Here is a 23,093-nt window from a genome sequence, read left to right as displayed (position 1 = left end):
TTTTGATTTTGATGAAGTCCCAGAAGTCTATTTTCGCTTTTGTTTCCTTTGCCTTTGGAGACGTATCTTGAAAGAAGTTGCTGTGGCTGATATCGAAGAGATTACTGCCTATGTTCTCCTCTAAGATTCTGATAGATTCCTGTCTCACGTTGAGGTCTTTTATCCATTTTGAGTTGATCTTTGTGTACGGTGTAAGAGAATGGTCGAGTTTCATTCTTCTACATATAGCTGTCCAGTTTTCCCAGCACCATTTATTGAAGAGACTGTCTTTTTTCCACTGTATATTTTTTCCTGTTTTGTCGAAGATTAATTGACCATAGAGTTGAGGGTCCATATCAGGGCTCTCTACTCTGTTCCACTGGTCTATGTGTCTGTTTTTATGCCAGTACCATGCTGTCTTGGTGATCACAGCTTTGTAATAAAGCTTGAAATCAGGTAAGGTGATGCCGCCAGCTTTATTTTTGTTTTTCAACGTTTCCTTAGCGATTCGGGGTCTCTTCTGATTCCATACAAATTTTTGGATTATTTGCTCCAGCTCTTTGAAGAATGCCGGTGGAATTTTGATCGGAATGGCATTAAAAGTATAGATTGCTCTAGGCAGTATAGACATTTTAACGATGTTTATTCTTCCGATCCAAGAGCATGGAATGGTCTTCCATCTTTTTGTGTCTTCTTCAATTTCTTTCATGAGTGTTCTATAGTTCCTCAAGTATAGATCCTTTACCTCTTTAGTTAGGTTTATTCCCAGGTATCTTATGGTTCTTGGTGCTATAGTAAATGGAATCGATTCTCTAATTTCCCTTTCTGTATTTTCCTTGTTAGTGTATAAGAAAGCCACTGATTTCTGCACATTGACTTTGTATCCTGCCACGCTGCTGAATTGCTGTATGAGTTCTAGTAGTTTGGGGGTGGAGTCTTTTGGGTTTTCCATATAAAGAATCATGTCATCTGCGAAGAGAGAGAGTTTGACTTCTTCATTACCAATTTGGATACCTTTTATTTCTCTCTGTTGTCTGATTGCTGTTGCTAGGACTTCTAATACTATGTTGAACAAGAGTGGTGAAAGTGGGCATCCTTGTCTTGTTCCTGATCTCAACGGGAAGGCTGCAAGCTTTTTCCCATTGAGGATGATATTTGCTGTGGGTCTTTCATAGATAGATTTGATGAGGTTCAGGAATGTTCCCTCTATCCCTATACTTTGAAGCGTTTTAATCAGGAACGGATGTTGGATTTTGTCAAATGCTTTTTCTGCATCAATTGAGAGGACCATGTGGTTCTTCTCTCTTCTCCTATTAATTTGTTGTATCACATTGATTGATTTACGAATGTTGAACCATCCTTGTAGCCCAGGGATGAATCCCACCTGATCATGGTGGATAATCTTTTTAATGTGTTGTTGGATCCTGTTGGCTAGGATCTTGTTGAGAATCTTAGCATCCATATTCATCAGTGATATTGGTCTGAAATTCTCCTTTTTGGTATGGTCCTTGCCTGGTTTGGGGATCAGGGTAATGCTGGCTTCATAGAAAGAGTCTGGAAGTTTTCCTTCTGCTTCAATTTTTTGAAACAGCTTCAGGAGAATAGGTGTTATTTCTTCTTGGAAGGTTTGGTAGAATTCCCCAGGGAATCCGTCAGGTCCTGGGCTCTTGTTTTTTGGGAGATTTTTGATCACTGCTTCAATCTCGTTATTAGATATCGGTCTATTCAGGTTGTCGATTTCTTCCTGGTTCAATTTTGGTAGTTTATATTTTTCCAGGAATGCATCCATTTCATCAAGGTTGCTAAGCTTATTGGCATATAACTGTTCGTAGTAACTTCTGATGATTGTTTCTACTTCCTTGGTGTTAGTTGTGATCTCTCCCCTTTCATTCATAATTTTATGAATTTGGGATTTCTCTCTTTTCTTTTGGATTAGTGTAGCCAGTGGCTTATCGATCTTATTGATTCTTTCAAAAAACCAGCTTCTAGTTTCATTGATACGTTCTACTGTATCTCTGGTTTCTCCCTCATTGATCTCAGCTCTAATCTTGATGATTTCCCTTCTTATGTGTGGAGTTGGTTTGATTTGTTGTTGATCCTCCAGTTCTTTAAGGTGTAGAGACAGCTGGTGTGTTCTGGATTTTTCAATTTTTTTGAGCAAGGCTTGGATGGCTATATATTTTCCCCTTAGGACCGCCTTTGCTGTATCCCATAGGTTTTGGACCGAAGTGTCTTCATTCTCATTGGTTTCCATGAATTGTTTCAGTTCTTCTTTGATCTCCTGGTTGATCCAAGCATTCTTAAGAAAGGTGGTCTTTAGCTTCCAGGTGTTTGAGTTCCTTCGGAACTTTTCCTTGTGATTGAGCTCCAGTTTCAAAGCATTGTGATCTGAGAATATGCAGGGAATAATCTCAGTCTTTTGGTATCAGCTGAGTCCTGATTTGTGACCCAGTATGTGGTCTATTCTGGAGAAGGTTCCGTGTGCACTTGAGAAGAATGAGTATTCTGCTGTTTTAGGGTGGAATGTTCTGTATATATCTATGAGGTCCATCTGGTCCAATGTGTCGTTCAATGCTCTTGTTTCTTTATTGATTTTCTGCTTCGATGATCTGTCCAATTCTGAAAGAGGCGTGTTAAGATCACCTACGATTAGTGTATTCATATCAATATGACTCTTTATCTTGATTAACAGTTTTCTTAAGTAATTGGCTGCTCCCATATTGGGAGCATAGATATTTACAATTGTTAGATCATCTTGGTGGATAGTCCCTTTAAGGATTATGTAGTGTCCTTCTGTATCTCTGACTACAGTCTTTAGTTTGAAGTCTAATTTATCTGATATGAGAATCGCTACCCCAGCCTTCTTTTGAGTCCCATTGGCATGAAAGATGCTTCTCCACCCCTTCACTTTCAATCTGCGTGTATCTTTAGGTTCAAAATGGGTCTCTTGTAGGCAGCATATGGATGGGTCCTGTCGTTTTATCCAATCTGCAACCCTGTGCCGTTTTATGGGTGCATTGAGGCCATTCACATTGAGAGTGATTATTGATAGATACGTTTTTATTGACATCGAGTTACCTTTGAAGTCTTTCTTTCTGTAGACTGTCTCTATATTTCTGTTCAATGCTATTCTTGGGATTTTTCCTCTTTTATAGAACCCCCCTTAATATTTCCTGCAGTATCGGCTTGGTGGTTGCATAGTCTTTTAAGTCTTGCCGGTCTTGGAAACTCTTTATCTCTCCATCCATTTTGAATGTCAGTCTTGCTGGATAAAGTATTCTTGGCTGCATGTTCTTCTCATTTAGTGCCCTGAATATATCTTGCCAGCCTCTTCTGGCTTTCCAGGTCTCTGTGGACAGGTCTGACGTTATTCTGATGGGCTTCCCTCTGTAAGTAAGGAGCCTCTTTGCCCTGGCAGCTTTCAAGAGATTATACCTACAATTATAATTTCTCAATTTGACTATCAGGTGTCGTGATGTTTTTTTGGAGTGTATAATCTTGGGTGGAGACCGTTCAGCCTCTAGTACATGAACGCTGGTTTCATTCGCGAGATTCGGAAAGTTTTCATGAAGGACTTGTTCCACGACATCTTCTAGACTTCTTTCTTTCTCCTCCCCTTCAGGAATTCCAATAATTCTGACGTTGGAACGCTTCATGGCATCACTTATTTCCCTAATTCTGCTTTCGTGGGATCTAAGCTGTTTGTTCCAGGCTTCCTCCTGATCCTTTCTCTCTATCTGTTTGTCTTCCAGATCACTAATTCTATCTTCTGTCTCAGTTACCCTAGCTTTGAGAGAGTTTAGATTGGATTGGAACTCATTGAGAGCATTGTGGACCTCCTCCCTGGTAGCTTTAAGCTCCGCCCTAACATTGTGAACATCCTGTCTGGTCGCTTTCAGTTCGGCTCTAATCAATTCTGTTTGGTCATCCATGGCTTTCTCCAACCTAGCTATTGCCTGGATAATTGTTAGCCTGAATTCTCTTTCCGACATATTGTCTATGTTGATAGCCGTTAGCTCTGTTGCGGAAGGTCCATCCTCTGTATTTTTCTTCTGTTGGGCATTCCTCCTCCTAGTCATTTTGGTGGGAGAAGACTGAACAGATGTAGCTGGATGTATCAACTCTGGTGCAGTCAAGGTGCACCCTGGAACACTTCCTGATCTCCGTCTCAGAAGCCTCAGTCTGGGTGCAGAAGCTGAATAAATTCCCCCTTGGATGCTGGCAGTGCAGGTTCCAAGTTGCAGACCCTGGGGGCGCAGGATCTTTTGCTCGTCCCCAAAGCCAAGGCAGTGGCGGCTGTCTGGGAGCTCCTGACCGCCAGAGAGGTTCCAAGCAGCGATCGCACACTGAGATTTTGCCGCTGGCCGGGGCTGGGAGTGCCCGGCTTGCGCGCACCTCTTTTCAGAGGCGGCTGTGGGTCGGGCGCGCGTCTGGGGCACTGAGAACGGGGCGCTGGTCCGTAAGCCGCAGGCTGGGCTTTTGTGCGCCTCTGTCCGGGGAAGAGTTTCGCGGGCGCGATGCTTAGACTTTGAAACAATGGCCCGGGTCAAGAAGCGCCCCAGGGCCTTAGAAACCCAGGAGAGCTGGAGCGACGTGCACGCGCATCTCAAGCTTTGTGGTAGGGCTAGCGCGCGTTCTGCAGACCGGCGCAGCTTCCATCCCCTCACAGGAGCCGGAACCCCGCGCTCTGGGGCACGCTGGCGGCTTAGGGACCAGGAGCCGGTTTCTCCGCCGCACTCTCTCTGCCTCCGCGCCGGGGAGGCCGTCTGGGACCGGGGACTCAAGCCCCTGTCCCTAGCCGCCCCGATTCCCACAGTTTGCCCCCGCGATCCTTTGCTCTTTTTGAGTGCTTTCAACCAGTCTCCGAGTTAATGCTGATCCCCAGACGCAGGGCACTCTCGCTCGTATCGGGGTATTACTTTTGCACCGGTCGCCTCTGGTGGCTCCCTCCCCCTTTTGTTTATCTTCCAATATCAGTCCACTGTTCCCATTCCGCTTTACCTGCTCACTGGCGTCTTCTGCCCCTGTAGAGATCCAGACGTGTATAATTCTGATCTCAGGCTGATTTCATGGGTGATCAGAGTTCTTTGGTGGGTAATCAGCTCACTTTGGGGTACCAGCTGAAAAGACGCCTCTTCCTAGTACCCCGCCATCTTGTCCCCCTCCCACACTCTGTTTCTGTGTCGATTCCCCAGTGTCCACCTCTGCTCAAAACACTTCTAATGTCACGACGAACGGCGTTCTAGGACGTACTCATGACAGGGACGAATCTCTGGAAAGTGGGTAGCTCTGGGAACTGTCTGTGTTGAAATGATTAAGTGTTGCACACAGGGCCCTTACAGGTGATTCATAGGAAAATATCTGTTTGGGAAAACGACTTCAGGTGGATACTCATTCATAACAGTGTCTTCTCCTTGGAGGAATGAAGATAGAACAGAGACGGACTATGGGCACTTTGGGTACTGTGAGTGAAGTGCAGCCTATGGTGAGTAGGCATCCCAAACACATATGGATGTTCACGAAAGGTTGTCATCCGTACTGTCTTTCGTGTCAAAAAAGCTTCACACATTGTGAGACAAATGTGCTTGAGGAGGGATTCGTGTCAGTGTTCAGTCTGTCCAAGAAAGAAGCTGCTGGGACTGCATTGTGGGAAACAGGAATAGTCGCTTATAGGGCTCTAGTATCAGACGTCCATCGCCTTGACTCTAGGACCTTCTGTTTCAGGCAAACTGCATCAGGCGGATCCTCATATCTGACAGTGTCTTTCCAGTGGAGGAAAGCAGATAGAAAAAGGACGGACAGAGGGCAGGTTGCATACTATGAGGGAAGGGCAGGGTAATGCTCTTGCGCCTCTCAGACACATACTAGACGGGCAACACCCTTGATAGTCCACAGAGTCTACCTCTGCTCAAAACACTTCAAATGTCCTGAGATAACTGTGCCATGGGACGTACTCATGACAGGGATGCGTCTGTGTAAAGCTGGAAACTGTGGTACCTGTCTGTGGTGAAGTCATGATGTGTTCCATACAGGGCGCTTACCTGGGTACATAGTAAAGTGTCTATTCAGGGAAACTAGTTCAGTTGGATACTCACTCATAACAGTGTCTTCTCCTTTAAGGAATGAAGGTAGAACAAGGACGGACTTGGGCACTTCAGATACTGTGAATGAAGTGCAGGCTATAACGTGTACGCATCCAAAACCAATAAGGAATGTGCACGACATGTGGTCATCCGCACTCTGTTTCCGTGTCGATTCCCCAGTGTCTACCTCTGCTCAAAACACTTCTAATGTCACGAGGAACGGCGTTCTAGGACGTACTCATCACAGGGACGAATCTGTGGAAAGTGCGTAGCTCTGGGACCTGTCTGTGTTGAAATGATTAAGTGTTGCACACAGGGCCCTTACAGGTGATTCATAGGAAAATATCTGTTTGGGGAAACGACTTCAGGTGGATACTCATTCATAACAGTGTCTTCTCCTTGGAGGAATGAAGATAGAACAGAGACGGACTATGGGCACTTTGGGTACTGTGAGTGAAGTGCAGCCTATGGTGCGTAGGCATCCCAAACACATAATGGATGTTCACGACCAGTTGTCATCCGTACTGTCTTTCGTGTCAAGAAAGCTTCACACATTGGGAGACAAGTGTGCTTGAGGAGGGATTCGTGGCAGTGTTCAGTCTGTCCAAGAAAGAAGCTGCTGGGACTGCATTGTGGCAAACAGGAATAGTCGCGAATAGGGCTCTAGTATCAGACGTCCATCCCCTTGACCCTAGGACATTCTGTTTCAGGCAAACTGCTTCAGGCGGATCCTCATATCTGACAGTCTCTTTCCAGTCGAGGAAAGATGATAGAACAAGGCCGGACAGAGGGCAGGTTGCATACTGTGTGTGAAGGGCAGGGAAATGCACTTAGGCCTCTAAGACACATACTGGCAGTGTATTGAACCCTTGAGAGTTCACAGAGTCTACCTCTGCTCCAAACACTACAATTTTGCGAGACAACTGTGATATGGCACGTACTCATGACAAGGAAGCCTCTGTGCAAAACTGAATACAGTGGTACCTGTCTTTGTTGAAATCATGATGTGTTCCCTACAAGGCACTTACCTGAGTTCCAAGGAAGGTACCTATGCAGAGAAACGAGTCCGGGTGGATACTCAATCCAACCAGTGTGTTCTCCTTTTACGAAATAAGGTAGAACAGGGACGGACTATGGGCACCGCAGGTACACTGAGTGAAGTGCAGCCTAAGGCGCTTAGGCATCCCAAACACATAGTGGATGTTCAATACCTGTGGTTATCCTCACTCTGTTTTTCTGTGGAAAAGGCTTCAAACCTTTGGAGGGAAGTCTGTTTTAGGTGGGGTTCGAGGCCTTATTGAATCTTTCATTAAAGAAGCTGTTAGGACTGCCTGTGTGCTAAACAGGAATAGGCGCGTATAGGGCTCTAGTGTCAGATGGCCATCCCCTCGAGCATAGGACATTCTGTTTGTGGAAACTCCTTCAGGCGCATTCTCCTTTCTGACAGTGACTTTCCAGTGGAGGAAAGCAGATAGAAAAAGGACGGAGAGAGGGCATGTTGCATATTGTGAGTGAAGGGCAGGGTAATGCACTTGGCCTCACAGACACATACTCGACGTGCAGCACCCTTGATATTCCACAGAGTCTACCCCTGCTCAAAACACTTCAAATGTTCTGAGAAAACAGTGCCATGTGACGTACTCATTACAGGGATGCGTCTGTGTAAAGCTGGAAACTGTGGTACCTGTCCGTGGTGAGATCATGATGTGTTCGATATAGGGCGCTTACTTGTGTTCATAGTAAAGTGTCTATTCAGGGAAACTAGTTCAGTTGGATACTCACTGATAACAGTGTCTTCTCTTTTAAGGAATGAAGGTAGAACAAGGACGGACTATGGGCACTTCAGATACTGTGAACGAAGTGCAGGCTATAGCGTGTATGGAATCCATAACCAATATGGTATGTGCACGACATGTGGTCATCCGCACTCTGTTTCCGTGTCGATTCCCCAGTGTCTACCTCTGCTCAAAACACTTCTAATGTCACGAGGAACGGCGTTCTAGGACGTACTCATCACAGGGACGAATCTGTGGAAAGTGCGTAGCTCTGGGACCTGTCTGTGTTGAAATGATTAAGTGTTGCACACAGGGCCCTTTCAGGTGATTCATAGGAAAATATCTGTTGGTGAAAACGACTTCAGGTGGATACTCATTCATAACAGTGTCTTCTCCTTGGAGGAATGAAGATAGAACAGAGACGGACTATGGGCACTTTGGGTACTGTGAGTGAAGTGCAGCCTATGGTGCGTAGGCATCCCAAACACATATGGATGTTCACGACCAGTTGTCATCCGTACTGTCTTTCGTGTCAAGAAAGCTTCACACATTGGGAGACAAGTGTGCTTGAGGAGGGATTCGTGGCAGTGTTCAGTCTGTCCAAGAAAGAAGCTGCTGGGACTGCATTGTGGCAAACAGGAATAGTCGCGAATAGGGCTCTAGTATCAGACGTCCATCCCCTTGACCCTAGGACATTCTGTTTCAGGCAAACTGCTTCAGGCGGATCCTCATATCTGACAGTCTCTTTCCAGTGGAGGAAAGATGATAGAACAAGGCCGGACAGAGGGCAGGTTGCATACTGTGTGTGAAGGGCAGGGAAATGCACTTAGGCCTCTAAGACACATACTGGCAGTGGAAAACCCTTGAGAGTTCACAGAGTCTACCTCTGCTCCAAACACTACAATTTTGCCTGACAACTGTGATATGGCACGTACTCATGACAAGGAAGCCTCTGTGCAAAACTGAATACAGTGGTACCTGTCTTTGTTGAAATCATGATGTGTTCCCTACAAGGCACTTACCTGTGTTCCGAGGAAGGTACCTATGCAGAGAAACGAGTCCTGGTGGATACTCAATCCAACCAGTGTGTTCTCCTTTTACGAAATAAGGTAGAACAGGGACGGACTATGGGCACCGCAGGTACACTGAGTGAAGTGCAGCCTAAGGCGCTTAGGCATCCCAAACACATAGTGGATGTTCAATACCTGTGGTTATCCTCACTCTGTTTTTCTGTGGAAAAGACTTCAAACCTTTGGAGGGAAGTCTGTTTTAGGTGGGTTTCGAGGCCTTGTTGAATGTTTCATGAAAGAAGCTGTTAGGACTGCCTGTGTGCTAAACAGGAATAGGCGCGTATAGGGCTCTAGTGTCAGATGGCCATCCCCTCGAGCATAGGACATTCTGTTTGTGGAAACTCCTTCAGGCGCATTCTCCTTTCTGACAGTGACTTTCCAGTGGAGGAAAGTAGATAGAAAAAGCCCGGAGAGAGGGCAGGTTGCATACTGTGTGTGAAGGGCAGGGTAATGCACTTGGCCTCACAGACACATACTCGACGTGCTGCACCCTTGATATTCCGCAGAGTCTAGCTCTGCTCAAAACACTTCAAATGTTCTGAGAAAACAGTGCCATGGGACGTACTCATCACAGGGATGCGACTGTGCAAAGCTGGAAACTGTGGTACGTGTCTGTGGTGAGATCATGATGTGTTCCATATAGGGCTCTTACCTGTGTTCATAGTAAAGTGCTATTCAGGGAAACTAGTTCAGTTGGATACTCATCATAACAGTGTCTTCTCCTTTAAGGAATGAAGGTAGAACAAGGACGGACTATGGGCACTTCAGATACTGTGAATGAAGTGCAGGCTATAGCGTGTAGGCATCCAAAACCAATAAGGAATGTGCACGACATATGGTCATCCACACTCTGTTTCTGTGTCGATTCCCCAGTGTCCACCTCTGCTCAAAACACTTCTAATGTCACGACGAACGGCGTTCTAGGACGTACTCATGACAGGGACGAATCTCTGGAAAGTGGGTAGCTCTGGGAACTGTCTGTGTTGAAATGATTAAGTGTTGCACACAGGGCCCTTACAGGTGATTCATATGAAAATATCTGTTTGGGGAAACGACTTCAGGTGGATACTCATTCATAACAGTGTCTTCTCCTTGGAGGAATGAAGATAGAACAGAGACGGACTATGGGCACTTTGGGTACTGTGAGTGAAGTGCAGCCTATGGTGAGTAGGCATCCCAAACACATATGGATGTTCACGACTGGTTGTCATCCGTACTGTCGTTCGTGTCAAGAAAACTTCACACATTGGGAGACAAGTGTGCTTGAGGAGGGATTAGTGTCAGTGTTCAGTCTGTCCAAGAAAGAAGCTGCTGGGACTGCATTGTGGGAAACAGGAATAGTCGCTTATAGGGCTCTAGTATCAGACGTCCATCGCCTTGACTCTAGGACCTTCTGTTTCAGGCAAACTGCATCAGGCGGATCCTCATATCTGACAGTGTCTTTCCAGTGGAGGAAAGCAGATAGAAAAAGGACGGACAGAGGGCAGGTTGCATACTATGAGGGAAGGGCAGGGTAATGCTCTTGCGCCTCTCAGACACATACTAGACGGGCAACACCCTTGATAGTCCACAGAGTCTACCTCTGCTCAAAACACTTCAAATGTCCTGAGATAACTGTGCCATGGGACGTACTCATGACAGGGATGCGTCTGTGTAAAGCTGGAAACTGTGGTACCTGTCTGTGGTGAGGTCATGATGTGTTCCATACAGGGCGCTTACCTGGGTACATAGTAAAGTGTCTATTCAGGGAAACTAGGTCAGTTGGATACTCACTCATAACAGTGTCTTCTCCTTTAAGGAATGAAGGTAGAACAAGGACGGACTGTGGGCACTTCAGATACTGTGAATGAAGTGCAGGCTATAACGTGTAGGCATCCAAAACCAATAAGGAATGTGCACGACATGTGGTCATCCGCACTCTGTTTCCGTGTCGATTCCCCAGTGTCTACCTCTGCTCAAAACACTTCTAATGTCACGAGGAACGGCGTTCTAGGACGTACCCATCACAGGGACGAATCTGTGGAAAGTGGGTCGCTCTGGGACCTGTCTGTGTTGAAATGATTAAGTGTTGCACACAGGGCCCTTACAGGTGATTCATAGGAAAAATCTGTTTGGGGAAACGACTTCAGGTGGATACTCATTCATAACAGTGTCTTCTCCTTGGAGGAATGAAGATAGAACAGAGACGGACTATGGGCACTTTGGGTACTGTGAGTGAAGTGCAGCCTATGGTGCGTAGGCATCCCTAACACATAATGGATGTTCACGACCAGTTGTCATCCGTACTGTCTTTCGTGTCAAGAAAGCTTCACACATTGGGAGACAAGTGTGCTTGAGGAGGGATTCGTGGCAGTGTTCAGTCTGTCCAAGAAAGAAGCTGCTGGGACTGCATTGTGGCAAACAGGAATAGTCGTGAATAGGGCTCTAGTATCAGACGTCCATCCCCTTGACCCTAGGACATTCTGTTTCAGGCAAATTGCTTCAGGCGGATCCTCATATCTGACAGTCTCTTTCCAGTGGAGGAAAGATGATAGAACAAGGCCGGACAGAGGGCAGGTTGCATAGTGTGTGTGAGGGGCAGGGAAATGCACTTAGGCCTCTAAGACACATACTGGCAGTGGAAAACCCTTGAGAGTTCACAGAGTCTACCTCTGTTCCAAACACTTCAATTTTGCGAGACAACTGTGGTATGGCACGTACTCATGACAAGGAAGCCTCTGTGCAAAACTGAATACAGTGGTACCTGTCTTTGTTGAAATCATGATGTGTTCCCTACAAGGCACTTACCTGTGTTCCGAGGAAGGTACCTATGCAGAGAAACGAGTCCTGGTGGATACTCAATCCAACCAGTGTGATCTCCTTTTACGAAATAAGGTAGAACAGGGACGGACTATGGGCACCGCAGGTACACTGAGTGAAGTGCAGCCTAAGGCGCTTAGGCATCCCAAACACATAGTGGATGTTCAATACCTGTGGTTATCCTCACTCTGTTTTTCTGTGGAAAAGGCTTCAAACCTTTGGAGGGAAGTCTGTTTTAGGTGGGTTTCGAGGCCTTGTTGAATCGTTCATGAAAGAAGCTGTTAGCACTGCCTGTGTGCTAAACAGGAATAGGCGCGTATAGGGCTCTAGTGTCAGATGGCCATCCCCTCGAGCATAGGACATTCTGTTTGAGGAAACTCCTTCAGGCGCATTCTCCTTTCTGACAGTGTCTTTCCAGTGGAGGAAAGCAGATAGAAAAAGCACGGAGAGAGGGCATGTTGCATACTGTGAGTGAAGGGCAGGGTAATGCACTTGGCCTCACAGACACATACTCGACGTGCAGCAGCCTTGATATTCCACAGAGTCTAGCTCTGCTCAAAACACTTCAAATGTTCTGAGAAAACAGTGCCATAGGACGTACTCATTACAGGGATGCGTCTGTGCAAAGCTGGAAACTGTGGTACGTGTCTGTGGTGAGATCATGATGTGTTCCATATAGGGCGCTTACCGGTGTTCATATTAAAGTGCTATTCAGGGAAACTAGTTCAGTTGGATACTCACTGATAACAGTGTCTTCTCCTTTAAGGAATGAAGGTAGAACAAGGACGGACTATGGGCACTTCAGATACTGTGAATGAAGTGCAGGCTATAGCGTGTACGCATCCAAAACCAATATGGAATGTGCACGACATGTGGTCATCCGCACTCTGTTTCTGTGTCGATTCCCCAGTGTCTACTTCTGCTCAAAACACTTCTAAAGTCACGAGGAACGGCGTTCTAGGACGTACTCATGACAGGGACGAATCTGTGGAAAGTGGGTAGCTCTGGGACCTGTCTGTGTTGAAATGATTAAGTGTTGCACACAGGGCCCTTACAGGTGATTCATAGGAAAATATCTGTTGGGGGAAACGACTTCAGGTGGATACTCATTCATAACAGTGTCTTCTCCTTGGAGGAATGAAGATAGAACAGAGACGGATTATGGGCACTTTGCGTACTGTGAGTGAAGTGCAGACTATAGTGCGTAGGCATCCCAAACACATAATGGATGTTCAGGACCAGTTGAAATCCGTACTGTCTTTCGTGTCAAGAAAGCTTCACACATTGGGAGACAAGTGTGCTTGAGGAGAGATTCGTGGCAGTGTTCAGTCTGTCCAAGAAAGAAGCTGCTGGGACTGCATTGTGGCAAACAGGAATAGTCGCTTATAGGGCTCTAGTATCAGACGTCCATCGCCTTGACTCTAGGACCTTCTGTTTCAGGCAAACTGCATCAGGCGGATCCTCATATCTGACAGTGTCTTTCCAGTGGAGGAAAGCAGATAGAAAAAGGACGGACAGAGGGCAGGTTGCATACTATGAGGGAAGGGCAGGGTAATGCTCTTGCGCCTCTCAGACACATACTAGACGGGCAACACCCTTGATAGTCCACAGAGTCTACCTCTGCTCAAAACACTTCAAATGTCCTGAGATAACTGTGCCATGGGACGTACTCATGACAGGGATGCGTCTGTGTAAAGCTGGAAACTGTGGTACCTGTCTGTGGTGAGGTCATGATGTGTTCCATACAGGGCGCTTACCTGTGTACATAGTAAAGTGTCTATTCTGGGAAACTAGTTCAGTTGGATACTCACTCATAACAGTGTCTTCTCCTTTAAGGAATGAAGGTAGAACAAGGACGGACTGTGGGCACTTCAGATACTGTGAATGAAGTGCAGGCTATAACGTGTAGGCATCCAAAACCAATAAGGAATGTGCACGACATGTGGTCATCCGCACTCTGTTTCCGTGTCGATTCCCCAGTGTCTACCTCTGCTCAAAACACTTCTAATGTCACGAGGAACGGCGTTCTAGGACGTACTCATCACAGGGACGAATCTGTGGAAAGTGGGTCGCTCTGGGACCTGTCTGTGTTGAAATGATTAAGTGTTGCACACAGGGCCCTTACAGGTGATTCATAGGAAAATATCTGTTTGGGGAAACGACTTCAGGTGGATACTCATTCATAACAGTGTCTTCTCCTTGGAGGAATGAAGATAGAACAGAGACGGACTATGGGCACTTTGGGTACTGTGAGTGAAGTGCAGCCTATGGTGAGTAGGCATCCCAAACACATATGGATGTTCACGAAAGGTTGTCATCCGTACTGTCTTTCGTGTCAAAAAAGCTTCACACATTGTGAGACAAATGTGCTTGAGGAGGGATTCGTGTCAGTGTTCAGTCTGTCCAAGAAAGAAGCTGCTGGGACTGCATTGTGGTAAACAGGAATAGTCGCTTATAGCGCTCTAGTATCAGACGTCCATCGCCTTGACTCTAGGACCTTCTGTTTCAGGCAAACTGCATCAGGCGGATCCTCATATCTGACAGTGTCTTTCCAGTGGAGGAAAGCAGATAGAAAAAGGACGGACAGAGGGCAGGTTGCATACTATGAGGGAAGGGCAGGGTAATGCTCTTGCGCCTCTCAGACACATACTAGACGGGCAACACCCTTGATAGTCCACAGAGTCTACCTCTGCTCAAAACACTTCAAATGTCCTGAGATAACTGTGCCATGGGACGTACTCATGACAGGGATGCGTCTGTGTAAAGCTGGAAACTGTGGTACCTGTCTGTGGTGAGGTCATGATGTGTTCCATACAGGGCGCTTACCTGGGTACATAGTAAAGTGTCTATTCAGGGAAACTAGTTCAGTTGGATACTCACTCATAACAGTGTCTTCTCCTTTAAGGAATGAAGGTAGAACAAGGACGGACTGTGGGCACTTCAGATACTGTGAATGAAGTGCAGGCTATAACGTGTAGGCATCCAAAACCAATAAGGAATGTGCACGACATGTGGTCATCCGCACTCTGTTTCCGTGTCGATTCCCCAATGTCTACCTCTGCTCAAAACACTTCTAATGTCACGAGGAACGGCGTTCTAGGACGTACTCATCACAGGGACGAATCTGTGGAAAGTGGGTCGCTCTGGGACCTGTCTGTGTTGAAATGATTAAGTGTTGCACACAGGGCCCTTACAGGTGATTCATAGGAAAATATCTGTTTGGGGAAACGACTTCAGGTGGATACTCATTCATAACAGTGTCTTCTCCTTGGAGGAATGAAGATAGAACAGAGACGGACTATGGGCACTTTGGGTACTGTGAGTGAAGTCCAGCCTATGGTGCGTAGGCATCCCAAACACATAATGGATGTTCACGACCAGTTGTCATCCGTACTGTCTTTCGTGTCAAGAAAGCTTCACACATTGGGAGACAAGTGTGCTTGAGGAGGGATTCGTGGCAGTGTTCAGTCTGTCCAAGAAAGAAGCTGCTGGGACTGCATTGTGGCAAACAGGAATAGTCGCGAATAGGGCTCTAGTATCAGACGTCCATCCCCTTGACCCTAGGACATTCTGTTTCAGGCAAACTGCTTCAGGCGGATCCTCATATCTGACAGTCTCTTTCCAGTGGAGGAAAGATGATAGAACAAGGCCGGACAGAGGGCAGGTTGCATACTGTGTGTGAAGGGCAGGGAAATGCACTTAGGCCTCTAAGACACATACTGGCAGTGTATTGAACCCTTGAGAGTTCACAGAGTCTACCTCTGCTCCAAACACTACAATTTTGCGAGACAACTGTGGTATGGCACGTACTCATGACAAGGAAGCCTCTGTGCAAAACTGAATACAGTGGTACCTGTCTTTGTTGAAATCATGATGTGTTCCCTACAAGGCACTTACCTGTGTTCCAAGGAAGGTACCTATGCAGAGAAACGAGTCCGGGTGGATACTCAATCCAACCAGTGTGTTCTCCTTTTACGAAATAAGGTAGAACAGGGACGGACTATGGGCACCGCAGGTACACTGAGTGAAGTGCAGCCTAAGGCGCTTAGGCATCCCAAACACATAGTGGATGTTCAATACCTGTGGTTATCCTCACTCTGTTTTTCTGTGGAAAAGGCTTCAAACCTTTGGAGGGAAGTCTGTTTTAGGTGGGGTTCGAGGCCTTATTGAATCTTTCATTAAAGAAGCTGTTAGGACTGCCTGTGTGCTAAACAGGAATAGGCGCGTATAGGGCTCTAGTGTCAGATGGCCATCCCCTCGAGCATAGGACATTCTGTTTGTGGAAACTCCTTCAGGCGCATTCTCCTTTCTGACAGTGACTTTCCAGTGGAGGAAAGCAGATAGAAAAAGGACGGAGAGAGGGCATGTTGCATATTGTGAGTGAAGGGCAGGGTAATGCACTTGGCCTCACAGACACATACTCGACGTGCAGCACCCTTGATATTCCACAGAGTCTACCCCTGCTCAAAACACTTCAAATGTTCTGAGAAAACAGTGCCATGTGACGTACTCATTACAGGGATGCGTCTGTGCAAAGCTGGAAACTGTGGTACCTGTCCGTGGTGAGATCATGATGTGTTCGATATAGGGCGCTTACTTGTGTTCATAGTAAAGTGTCTATTCAGGGAAACTAGTTCAGTTGGATACTCACTGATAACAGTGTCTTCTCTTTTAAGGAATGAAGGTAGAACAAGGACGGACTATGGGCACTTCAGATACTGTGAACGAAGTGCAGGCTATAGCGTGTATGGAATCCATAACCAATATGGTATGTGCACGACATGTGGTCATCCGCACTCTGTTTCTGTGTCGATTCCCCAGTGTCTACTTCTGCTCAAAACACTTCTAATGTCACGACGAACGGCGTTCTAGGACGTACTCATCACAGAGATGAATCTGTGGAAATTGGGTAGCTCTGGGACCTGTCTGTGTTGAAATGATTAAGTGTTGCACACAGGGTCCTTTCAGGTGATTCATAGGAAAATATCTGTTTGTGAAAACGACTTCAGGTGGATACTCATTCATAACAGTGTCTTCTCCTTGGAGGAATGAAGATAGAACAGAGACGGACTATGGGCACTTTGGGTACTGTGAGTGAAGTGCAGCCTATGGTGCGTAGGCATCCCAAACACATAATGGATGTTCACGACCAGTTGTCATCCGTACTGTCTTTCGTGTCAAGAAAGCTTCACACATTGGGAGACAAGTGTGCTTGAGGAGGGATTCGTGGCAGTGTTCAGTCTGTCCAAGAAAGAAGCTGCTGGGACTGCATTGTGGCAAACAGGAATAGTCGCGAATAGGGCTCTAGTATCAGACGTCCATCCCCTTGACCCTAGGACATTCTGTTTCAGGCAAACTGCTTCAGGCGGATCCTCATATCTGACAGTCTCTTTCCAGTGGAGGAAAGATGATAGAACAAGGCCGGACAGCGGGCAGGTTGCATACTGTGTGTGAAGGGCAGGGAAATGCACTTAGGCCTCTAAGACACATACTGGCAGTGGAAAACCCTTGAGAGTTCACAGAGTCTACCTCTGCTCCAAACACTACAATTTTGCCTGACAACTGTGATATGGCACGTACTCATGACAAGGAAGCCTCTGTGCAAAACTGAATACAGTGGTACCTGTCTTTGTTGAAATCATGATGTGTTCCCTACAAGGCACTTACCTGTGTTCCGAGGAAGGTACCTATGCAGAGAAACGAGTCCTGGTGGATACTCAATCCAACCAGTGTGTTCTCCTTTTACGAAATAAGGTAGAACAGGGACGGACTATGGGCACCGCAGGTACACTGAGTGAAGTGCAGCCTAAGGCGCTTAGGCATCCCAAACACATAGTGGATGTTCAATACCTGTGGTTATCCTCACTCTGTTTTTCTGTGGAAAAGACTTCAAACCTTTGGAGGGAAGTCTGTTTTAGGTGGGTTTCGAGGCCTTGTTGAATGTTTCATGAAAGAAGCTGTTAGGACTGCCTGTGTGCTAAACAGGAATAGGCGCGTATAGGGCTCTAGTGTCAGATGGCCATCCCCTCGAGCATAGGACATTCTGTTTGTGGAAACTCCTTCAGGCGCATTCTCCTTTCTGACAGTGACTTTCCAGTGGAGGAAAGTAGATAGAAAAAGCCCGGAGAGAGGGCAGGTTGCATACTGTGTGTGAAGGGCAGGGTAATGCACTTGGCCTCACAGACACATACTCGACGTGCTGCACCCTTGATATTCCGCAGAGTCTAGCTCTGCTCAAAACACTTCAAATGTTCTGAGAAAACAGTGCCATGGGACGTACTCATCACAGGGATGCGACTGTGCAAAGCTGGAAACTGTGGTACGTGTCTGTGGTGAGATCATGATGTGTTCCATATAGGGCTCTTACCTGTGTTCATAGTAAAGTGCTATTCAGGGAAACTAGTTCAGTTGGATACTCATCATAACAGTGTCTTCTCCTTTAAGGAATGAAGGTAGAACAAGGACGGACTATGGGCACTTCAGATACTGTGAATGAAGTGCAGGCTATAGCGTGTAGGCATCCAAAACCAATAAGGAATGTGCACGACATATGGTCATCCACACTCTGTTTCTGTGTCGATTCCCCAGTGTCCACCTCTGCTCAAAACACTTCTAATGTCACGACGAACGGCGTTCTAGGACGTACTCATGACAGGGACGAATCTCTGGAAATTGGGTAGCTCTGGGAACTGTCTGTGTTGAAATGATTAAGTGTTGCACACAGGGCCCTTACAGGTGATTCATATGAAAATATCTGTTTGGGGAAACGACTTCAGGTGGATACTCATTCATAACAGTGTCTTCTCCTTGGAGGAATGAAGATAGAACAGAGACGGACTATGGGCACTTTGGGTACTGTGAGTGAAGTGCAGCCTATGGTGAGTAGGCATCCCAAACACATATGGATGTTCACGACTGGTTGTCATCCGTACTGTCGTTCGTGTCAAGAAAGCTTCACACATTGGGAGACAAGTGTGCTTGAGGAGGGATTAGTGTCAGTGTTCAGTCTGTCCAAGAAAGAAGCTGCTGGGACTGCAATGTGGGAAACAGGAATAGTCGCTTATAGCGCTCTAGTATCAGACGTCCATCGCCTTGACTCTAGGACCTTCTGTTTCAGGCAAACTGCATCAGGCGGATCCTCATATCTGACAGTGTCTTTCCAGTGGAGGAAAGCAGATAGAAAAAGGACGGACAGAGGGCAGGTTGCATACTATGAGGGAAGGGCAGGGTAATGCTCTTGCGCCTCTCAGACACATACTAGACGGGCAACACCCTTGATAGTCCACAGAGTCTACCTCTGCTCAAAACACTTCAAATGTCCTGAGATAACTGTGCCATGGGACGTACTCATGACAGGGATGCGTCTGTGTAAAGCTGGAAACTGTGGTACCTGTCTGTGGTGAGGTCATGATGTGTTCCATACAGGGCGCTTACCTGTGTACATAGTAAAGTGTCTATTCAGGGAAACTAGTTCAGTTGGATACTCACTCATAACAGTGTCTTCTCCTTTAAGGAATGAAGGTAGAACAAGGACGGACTGTGGGCACTTCAGATACTGTGAATGAAGTGCAGGCTATAACGTGTAGGCATCCAAAACCAATAAGGAATGTGCACGACATGTGGTCATCCGCACTCTGTTTCCGTGTCGATTCCCCAGTGTCTACCTCTGCTCAAAACACTTCTAATGTCACGAGGAACGGCGTTCTAGGACGTACTCATGACAGGGACGAATCTGTGGAAAGTGGGTCGCTCTGGGACCTGTCTGTGTTGAAATGATTAAGTGTTGCACACAGGGCCCTTACAGGTGATTCATAGGAAAATATCTGTTTGGGGAAACGACTTCAGGTGGATACTCATTCATAACAGTGTCTTCTCCTTGGAGGAATGAAGATAGAACAGAGACGGACTATGGGCACTTTGGGTACTGTGAGTGAAGTGCAGCCTATGGTGCGTAGGCATCCCAAACACATAATGGATGTTCACGACCAGTTGTCATCCGTACTGTCTTTCGTGTCAAGAAAGCTTCACACATTGGGAGACAAGTGTGCTTGAGGAGGGATTCGTGGCAGTGTTCAGTCTGTCCAAGAAAGAAGTTGCTGGGACTGCATTGTGGCAAACAGGAATAGTCGCGAATAGGGCTCTAGTATCAGACGTCCATCCCCTTGACCCTAGGACATTCTGTTTCAGGCAAACTGCTTCAGGCGGATCCTCATATCTGACAGTCTCTTTCCAGTGGAGGAAAGATGATAGAACAAGGCCGGACAGAGGGCAGGTTGCATACTGTGTGTGAAGGGCAGGGAAATGCACTTAGGCCTCTAAGACACATACTGGCAGTGGAAAACCCTTGAGAGTTCACAGAGTCTACCTCTACTCCATACACTACAATTTTGCGAGACAACTGTGATATGGCACGTACTCATGACAAGGAAGCCTCTGTGCAAAACTGAATACAGTGGTACCTGTCTTTGTTGAAATCATGATGTGTTCCCTACAAGGCACTTACCTGTGTTCCGAGGAAGGTACCTATGCAGAGAAACGAGTCCTGGTGGATACTCAATCCAACCAGTGTGTTCTCCTTTTACGAAATAAGGTAGAACAGGGACGGACTATGGGCACCGCAGGTACACTGAGTGAAGTGCAGCCTAAGGCGCTTAGGCATCCCAAACACATAGTGGATGTTCAATACCTGTGGTTATCCTCACTCTGTTTTTCTGTGGAAAAGACTTCAAACCTTTGGAGGGAAGTCTGTTTTAGGTGGGTTTCGAGGCCTTGTTGAATGTTTCATGAAAGAAGCTGTTAGGACTGCCTGTGTGCTAAACAGGAATAGGCGCGTATAGGGCTCTAGTGTCAGATGGCCATCCCCTCGAGCATAGGACATTCTGTTTGTGGAAACTCCTTCAGGCGCATTCTCCTTTCTGACAGTGACTTTCCAGTGGAGGAAAGTAGATAGAAAAAGCCCGGAGAGAGGGCAGGTTGCATACTGTGTGTGAAGGGCAGGGTAATGCACTTGGCCTCACAGACACATACTCGACGTGCTGCACCCTTGATATTCCGTAGAGTCTAGCTCTGCTCAAAACACTTCAAATGTTCTGAGAAAACAGTGCCATGGGACGTACTCATTACAGGGATGCGTCTGTGCAAAGCTGGAAACTGTGGTACGTGTCTGTGGTGAGATCATGATGTGTTCCATATAGGTCTCTTACCTGTGTTCATAGTAAAGTGCTATTCAGGGCAACTAGTTCCGTTGGATACTCACTCATAACAGTGTCTTCTCCATTAAGGAATGAAGGTAGAACAAGGACGGACTATGGGCACTTCAGATACTGTGAATGAAGTGCAGGCTATAGCGTGTAGGCATCCAAAACCAATAAGGAATGTGCACGACATATGGTCATCCACACTCTGTTTCTTTTTTTTTTTTTTCCTTTCTTTTTTTTTTTTCCCAATTTATTTATTTTCAGAAAAACAGTATTCATTATTTTTTCACCACACCCAGTGCTCCATGCAAGCTGTGCCCTCTATAATACCCACCACCTGGTACCCCAACCTCCCACCCCCCCGCCACTTCAAACCCCTCAGACTGTTTTTCAGAGTCCATAGTCTCTCATGGTTCACCTCCCCTTCCAATTTACCCAAATTCCCTACTACTCTCTAACGCCCCTTGTCCTCCATGCTATTGGTTATGCTCCACAAATAAGTGAAACCATATGATAATTGACTCTCTCTGCTTGACTGATTTCACTCAGCATAATCTCTTCCAGTCCCGTCCATGTTGCTACAAAAGTTGGATATTCGTCCTTTCTGATGGAGGCATAATACTCCATAGTGTATATGGACCACATCTTCCTTATCCATTCATCCGTTGAAGGGCATCTTGGTTCTTTCCATAGTTTGGCGACTGTGGCCATTGCTGCTATAAACATTGGGGTACAGATGGCCCTTCTTTTCACGACATCTGTATCTTTGGGGTAAATACCCAGGAGTGCAATTGCAGGGTCGTAGGGAAGCTCTATTTTTAATTTCTTGAGGAATCTCCACACTGTTCTCCAAAGAGGCTGCGCCAACTTGCATTCCCACCAACAGTGTAAGAGGGTTCCCCTTTCTCCACATCCTCTCCAACACATGTTGTTTCCTGTTTTGTTAATTTTGGCCATTCTAACTGGTGTAAGGTGATATCTCAATGTGGTTTTAATTTGAATCTCCCTGAGGGCTAATGATGATGAGCATTTTTTCATGTGTCTGATAGCCATTTGTATTTCTTGATTGGAGAAGTGTCTGTTCATATCTTCTGCCCATTTTTTGATGTGTTTGTCTGTTTCGTGTGGGTTGAGTTTGAGGAGTTCCTTATAGATCCTGGATATCAACCTTTTGTCTGTACTGTCATTTGCAAATATCTTCTCCCATTCCGTGGGTTGCCTCTTTGTTTTTTTGACTGTTTCCTTTGCTGTGCAGAAGCTTTTGATTTTGATGAAGTCCCAGAAGTCTATTTTCGCTTTTGTTTCCTTTGCCTTTGGAGACGTATCTTGAAAGAAGTTGCTGTGGCTGATATCGAAGAGATTACTGCCTATGTTCTCCTCTAAGATTCTGATAGATTCCTGTCTCACGTTGAGGTCTTTTATCCATTTTGAGTTGATCTTTGTGTACGGTGTAAGAGAATGGTCGAGTTTCATTCTTCTACATATAGCTGTCCAGTTTTCCCAGCACCATTTATTGAAGAGACTGTCTTTTTTCCACTGTATATTTTTTCCTGTTTTGTCGAAGATTAATTGACCATAGAGTTGAGGGTCCATATCAGGGCTCTCTACTCTGTTCCACTGGTCTATGTGTCTGTTTTTATGCCAGTACCATGCTGTCTTGGTGATCACAGCTTTGTAATAAAGCTTGAAATCAGGTAAGGTGATGCCGCCAGCTTTATTTTTGTTTTTCAACGTTTCCTTAGCGATTCGGGGTCTCTTCTGATTCCATACAAATTTTTGGATTATTTGCTCCAGCTCTTTGAAGAATGCCGGTGGAATTTTGATCGGAATGGCATTAAAAGTATAGATTGCTCTAGGCAGTATAGACATTTTAACGATGTTTATTCTTCCGATCCAAGAGCATGGAATGGTCTTCCATCTTTTTGTGTCTTCTTCAATTTCTTTCATGAGTGTTCTATAGTTCCTCAAGTATAGATCCTTTACCTCTTTAGTTAGGTTTATTCCCAGGTATCTTATGGTTCTTGGTGCTATAGTAAATGGAATCGATTCTCTAATTTCCCTTTCTGTATTTTCCTTGTTAGTGTATAAGAAAGCCACTGATTTCTGCACATTGACTTTGTATCCTGCCACGCTGCTGAATTGCTGTATGAGTTCTAGTAGTTTGGGGGTGGAGTCTTTTGGGTTTTCCAT

Source organism: Neovison vison, chromosome 13 (assembly GCF_020171115.1).
Source record: "Neovison vison isolate M4711 chromosome 13, ASM_NN_V1, whole genome shotgun sequence".
NCBI lineage: Eukaryota > Metazoa > Chordata > Mammalia > Carnivora > Mustelidae > Neogale > Neogale vison.
Note: the sequence above shows the minus strand (reverse complement) of the source record.